Genomic DNA, 7,429 nt, shown 5'->3' with positions numbered 1-7,429 from the left:
AATAAACAAAAAAATAGTATTATTTATAATAAACTTAGAAAATTTCTTTAGCCACCTCCCTATGGGGGTCACCCCAGCGAAAATCCCAAAATACCCCTGCTTCGGAAATGAACTTCCGAAGCGCTTTTTTTTTTAAAAACATTTCCATAATTCGGAAGTGCATCTCCGAAAACACCTCATGGGGGGTGTCTTCGGAGATGAACTTCCGAAAACACCTCATGGGGGTGAATTCGGAAGTTCATTTCCGAAAACTGGGATGGAGGTGTTTTCGAAAATGAACTTCCGAAACATCCCTGCGATGGAGTTTTCTGCAACTTCCATGGCAGACCCCAAAATCAAACATAAAACCAATTCAAAAAGCTTCTAAACAACCTAAATACTACTAACAACCAGTCCATATATCATTTATGCAATTGAAACCCTAAATAACATGCATTTGAATAATGAATCTAACAAATTTAAAACTTACAAATTGAGTGATTTGTGGGATTTTGAATGTTGTATAGCAATGTGATTGAAGCCTTGATGCAGCCTTGGAAGTGTGTTTGCACAAATTTTCGCCTTTGCTTGTTTTTAATTTGAGTTAGGGTAAATGAACGGGGGAGGGGAAGTGTTTTGATAAATCTGCAGAACGCGCAGTATTTCGGAAGTGAACTTCCGAAATGCTGTTTTCGGAAATGAACTTCCGAAATAAGACAATTTTTTCAAAAAAAAAAAGGTGTTTTCGGAGATGCATCTCCGAAAACACCTTTTTCTTGCATTTCGGAAATGCATTTCCGAAGTCAAGGGTAGTATGGGGTTTTCACCAGAGGTGGACTAGAAGGTAGGGAGGTTGGCAAAGAAATTTTCTAAACTTATGGATTACTAAGACACGCAGTGAAATTTTGAAAAAATACCCTATGTATTTATGGACACATCTAATACACATATATTTTAAAAAACAAACAAAGTATAAATGCTTAAGTTTCGTCCGGAGATGCAATTTCAGAAATTAAAGATTATTTTTCAATTTCATAGGATTATGTTCCATGGAATAAAATTTTCCTTATAATTTAATGTTTTTCAATTTCTAGCAAATTCAATTGTAAAGTCAAGTTCAATTTAATTGGATAATCATCCTAATAACAAAGATTCAATTTAAGATAAAGTCTTAATTTGGTCATAACATTTGCACAATTAGTAGTTTCTCCGTATATATGATTGATGCGAACTTCCCAATTTCGATTAAGAAGAAATTTGATTCTCTGAAGTAGTCACCATTCAAACCTTAATTTAGATGCCGCTCTTGTAAGGGCGTTGAAAACCTCTTGGTTATCTATGTCAAGTTCCACCTTTCTGTAACATTTCTCTCTAGCTAGTTTCATTCCTTCATAGACTCCCTATAATTTTGCAATAACAACTTCACTAGGGCCTATAGATTTAGTGAAACCTCTTACCTAAGCTCCATTATTATCTCTAAGAAATCATCAACAACCTGTTTTCCCACCCCTTTTGACTGCTCCATCAGTATTGAGTTTGATCCAACCAACAATGAGGAATCCATCTGATTTGATGACTTTGACTCTACTTGTAAATGTTACTTTGATGCCATCTAATACTAGCTTGATAATCTTTTAGTTTAGAGGTTATATTATCCACCATATGAGTGGGCATGATAAAATTTTCTCCATGCTCTCTTTGATTTTACCAATACCGTATACTATGACAAGTTATTGCCCGTGTTGCTTTCTGATTCTTTTGATCTCCTTACCTGTTTATCGGGAAATTCGATAAACAAGCGCTTTTCTTCCAAAAGATTACTTGCATGATCGACTGGATGATCCCAGAACATCACCTTTTCTCTACATAACTTAACAATTAAAACTACAGTTCAAATTGATGTTTGATAAAGTTCTTGCACCGTGTTAATGTAAAAAAAAATTATAATAATGTATGTATAGTCATTCTTCAGTTGTAAACTTGGCTTTTCAACCCTATTTTTTCATATGTTATTTCTTTGTAATACATATTAATATAATACATATTTTATTTTTATCAATAAATCAATAATTATCGATATAATACATATTTCACGGAAAAATTGATGTTTATGCTTGTCATTACATCTTCACCAGAATTTGAAATATGAAGATAATGCTTGTTATGAAAAAGGAATTTTCAGAAAGCAAGGAATCTTTTTTGCAGAAAGTTAATTCTTTATGAGTATGGGATGTTTTCAACAAACAGAATTGGTCTACCATTGTCTTTCTCAGTATTGCTCAGTAGGAACTCTTTCGTGTAAAGAAGAGTAAATGCTTATTTCCTATGGTCATGCATGAATGGTTTGGAGTCATTCAAAATAAAATATCTTAGTTTAGAAAGCTCAAATAGTGAAATATTTATTGTATGAATAGATCTTTAAGCAATCAAAGATATTGACGTTATTCACCTAGATTCAGAAGTCAGAATCGAGAAGATGTCATCCAAAGAAAAGAATGCGGAATAAGAATTGGAACCAAGATACAATATTTTCTGACCCCTTCTCTCAAAAATCTTTGGCTTAATCAGAAATGATGTTTACCTATAATCATCATTCGTCATGAAAAGGAATTTCAAGGTACACAAGTTTACTTTAAATTCTAAGCATGATGCATTTGATTAATGAAGCTCTCTTACGTTAAAGTTTCCACAATATTTATCTCTCATAATTATTGTCTGATATCTTGGAAACTGAAGAGCTTACTTCATATAATATATGTCTTAATCTCTATTCGTTTAACATATAAAGTTTATTCATCCTTGAATTAAAACTTATTGGGTAACGAGTTTTGTGAATAATGATTTTTCTTTACATGCTTAATTCAATTTATATTCCTAGCCTCTTCATCTCATCGTGAGCCTCTTGTAAATCGTAAATGAATTAATGACTTCTCCTTCAGTCATTATTTTCATTATGAATCTCTATGTTGATCCATCTTTGAAACACAACCGTTCCACATTTTCCCTGTTTCTTTCCCTCTATTTATATCGGTTGTTTCTTAACCTTTCCATTCACCCCAGTTCAACTTCTCTTGTTCTCTAACCCCTTTCAAACTCATCATGGCAGTAAGAACTTTCCAAGGTAATGAATAACTGCTCTTTGTCATCAATAAACAAAGAATCATGTTCAGAGAACTGAGAGCCAAAGGTTACAACCTCGTGAAGCACGTAATAACTCAAGAATGGAAAAAATACTTTTCCATGCTTAAGGGTTAATCTTTCCTGACCTTGTGAAAGAATTTTGAGTGAATGCTTCTATTTCTTTCGTAGGAAATTAAATTTGCTCTTATGTGTCTGGGCATTCTGTTAGGATCACTAGAACAATAATTTCTTATGCAATTGAGTGTCAGGATGTTGGTGCTTCTATGAATGACTATATGTTTAACTATGATTTTGATGCAAATCTCATTCATCAGTTTCTACACTCGATTAGTCATTACTCTGAGCTCTCATCCCCATCAGTCCTTCAACCTACTTTTAAAGTATGGTTTCAACTTCTCCTTTCAAACCTTCGCCCTAGTGAAACAGAAACAGAAGAACTCAAAAATGAAGACAAACATTTCATGTTCTTTCTTTCCTGCGATACCCGCATCAATATTCCCAAAACTATATTTGACTATCTCAAGGAGACTATCATTGCTTCAAGGAACCAGATAACTTTTCTCATCCCATATGGAAGAGTGCTATCTGAGATTCACAAAAAGCAGGGATAGTTAATAGGCTTAGAAATGAAGGGCATGAAGATGTGTTGAGTATTGAAAAATGTGAAATGTTTGATTATTTTGAGTAATCATTGTTAAGATGTTTGCCTTATTATGATCTATTTATAACCACCTCTACTCAATTAATGAAAATTTTTTTCATATTGATCGATGTGTTTATCTGATTTAAATAATGCTGTAAATTGTCATTGATTATTTTCATGAATCAATAAAAACATGACACTAAGCTTATGACGTATTAGTACAACTTCATATGATATCATTAAATAGTATGCCTTTGTCAATGAAATGACATATGAACTTGTTATTGATGTTGACTAAAGTCTTAGAACATAAGTGAAAACGTGTATCAAATTTTTTTGGTCTTCATTAACCCTTTATAGTATGATTCTAGGGTTTTAAATTCCTAAAATGCTATATTCTAAAACACATGTCCCTCTAGAGAGATGTTTGATGATCTTTCGTTTCTTTGATCCAGATGTTTTGAGTAGCACTTTGTGCCTTTCACTTATTAGGTCATCAGCCTCGTTGGGCCATCATTCTAGGCCAGTCAATCCATGTAGGAACGATAACCCCTAAGCATGTTTGGTATGAAATGGTTATGGCATGGCTTGCGGTTTTGGTCATTCTTTCAAGGTTGCATTCTATCTCATGTCATTGGATTCTTAATGAATGTTATTATTTTTAAAATTTTGCATCGATCCATTTTAGCTTTTCAATATCTGTAATTTTGTTCTATCAGAGTGTGCACATAGACATTGTAACGCCCGAAAAAATAAGTAAATGCTTAATTTGAACGTTTGTGACGTTTATTGGAATTTTACCGTTTTTGGAGTCATTTCAGTCGGTATTAGTTCGGGATGGCGGACTAATATTTAATTGAAGGTTTTCATATTTTTGGTACTGGAAATATTATTAAGGGAATATTCTGCGTTTTTGGGTTTTTCTGAGCAATTGAGTTTGAACCGGAAAGTGAGATATTTTGTGTGTGAATAGTGAGTAGTGGGGGGGAGATAGAAAAGAGATAAGAGGAGAAAACGTGAAAAGAAAAGGAAAGAAAGAAGAGAAAGGAAAGAAAGAAAAGGAAGAAAAGGAAGAGGAAAAGAAGAAGAGCAAAGATGGAGAGAAAGTGAAGAAGAGATTTTTGGAGAAGATGAAGAATCAAACCAAGGTAAGGGGGAGTATGTCGTTTATTATGCATTTGTATGGTTTATGTAGTTTGTTCTTGTTCATCTTCTTCATCCTTTCCATATCTTCCATTTTTTCTTGTTTTGTAAGAAAATGTTAGGTTTGAGATAGATTAATGAATCAACCATGAAAGTTGGATGTTATGTTATTTGTATGGCATGTGTGTGTTATATTGATGTTATAGTGATGTATATGTGTTAGAGAAGTTTTTATAAGAGTTTGGTTGGTGGAAATGGTGATTTTAGGGTTTCTACGAAGCTTAGGTCGACCTGCACAGGGGTTTGCGTCGACCTGTGCAGCCTAAAAGGCAAAAATCTAGGTTTTCTGCTGAATGCGTCGACCTATTAGGTCAGCATGTGCATACCCGAGGGTGACAGGAGTTCAATGCGTCGACCTATGTTTTCCATGCGTCGACCTACAGTTTTTCCAATTTTTGACAGATTTTGTAACGATCATAACTTTTGATTCGTAACTCCGTTTTATACGCTGTTCAAAGCGTTAGGAAGCTAATTGGATGTTCTATATGATGGTATAGGTTTGGTTAGCTTGTGATTAATTGGTTATGATGTGTTGTTGATAAAAACACATAATTGTTTATATGCGCGATATGATTGGTAGATAATCATAGTGCTTGGTTGCAATTGTTGTTGATGTATGGATTAACATGAAATCATGTTCGTATGTGTTATGTATTAATGAATGTTCATTCTTGATATGTGACGATGTTTGGTTGTTTGTTGTTAACATGATGTGTGGCCTTATGGCAAGTAATTGATGTTATGAGAATGATGTATTATCATTGTTGAATTGTTGTTATTACAACTTGTTGATGATGTATTGATGAAGTTGTGGGCCGATGGCCAATATTAATTTGATGTAATACAATTATGCGATCATTTATGCCAATGTGGCCAGTATGTTTTGACGGTGAATGTGTGATGTGTGCTTATTAATGCTTGTGTGATAATTATGGTGTGAGATAATTGATAACGATGTTATTAATTGGTTATGTATCCTTTTGGATAGAATATAAACGGTGTAACGTGAGTATGTGACCGTGTTATATTGTTGATGATGTTGTTGTTGTGTAATAGAGTCATATATTTGCACAGCATAACATTTCAATACGTTAATGGCGGAATGCTATTAACAGGTGGCCTGCGGGCATTGGTTACCAGTAGGAGCTTAATGCTCGGTAACGGTATATTAGCCTGAGTGGCAAGAGGTCATCAGTGGCAGCTACATGCTCGATGACAATAGCCAGCGGGCTTCCTGAGTGGAATAAAGTCCCAGCATAATGCTCGGCAAGGTGTATTTGCCTGAGTGGCAAGAGGTCATCAGTGGGAGCTACATGCTCGATGACAATAGCCTGCGGGCTTCCTGAGTGGTATAAAGTCATAGCATAATGCTCGGCAGGGGTATTTGTCATAATGACAAGGAGGAGTTTACTTTGGAATTGGTACCACATGCATATGCATAGTCGAGTCTCATTCATCATTGTTTGTCTTTATAATTTATGTTATCATTCTGTAGCAACCTGCCCTAAAAATTAATGTTTTAGAGTCGCCACCTATTCTACCAAGGCGAATAGGAAACCTCGCGCAATTAAGAGATCAGGGTAAGATACTATATTCGGGTTAAGGGAAGGTGTTAGGCACCCAAAACCCTTTCCTATGGCTTTGAATCTAAGGTAACAACTTATGGCTAAGATATTTAGGATAATAGCTAAAGAAGTGAAAAGGGCAAAATTGAGGTTTGAAGTGAATTGATATTTTAGGGAGGGGGACTCGCCTTGGTTATCCAAGTGCCTACGTATCTCCTTATGGAGAATCAGAGTCAACGTAGTTCGGGCACAGGGTTGTACGCCTTAGAATTTATTATGAAGTTGTTTTAAATTTGATATGAGATGGTTTGAAGGCTTTTTGATTGGCCTATCGTAGTTGTTGAAATGCGAAGTTCGAAGGTATTTTGAATTACCTTATCGTAGTTTTGAACATCGCAGTGTTGAAGAGATGAATTTTGTAGTGTCGTGGTTTAGTGTTGTCGCACGCTCGCGAAAAATGAACAGAGTCGCCACCAATATATTTATCCCATAAGGGAAAGGAATATCAGAAAACCTAACAAAGGATAAGAACAAGGTCTTGCGACCAGAGAATCTAGGTACGGGAGTCGGTTACGCAAGGGGAAGGTATTAGCACCCCTCGCGCCCATCGTACTCGATGGTATCCACCTATGTTTGTTTCTATCTAAAGGGTGTGTACTAAGTCTATGTCTATATGTGAGTGCATGCAAAAAGAAATACGGGGAAAAGAAGGAATATTTACAAGTGTGCTCGTTCAAGCCCCGCGACTTGATGCCTACGTATCCTTTTCAGGAATCAGAGCGCCGTAGTTCGGCTCCATAGTTTTGTTTGTTTTGTGTTTTTTAGTTGGGCGGCGTTAACGCTCGCGCTCTTGCACAAGGGGACAGCCTAGGATGCAATGGAGCGGAAATAACGGTGC

Source organism: Vicia villosa, unplaced genomic scaffold (genome assembly GCF_029867415.1).
Source record: "Vicia villosa cultivar HV-30 ecotype Madison, WI unplaced genomic scaffold, Vvil1.0 scaffold8, whole genome shotgun sequence".
NCBI lineage: Eukaryota > Viridiplantae > Streptophyta > Magnoliopsida > Fabales > Fabaceae > Vicia > Vicia villosa.
This window is presented reverse-complemented; position numbering follows the sequence as displayed.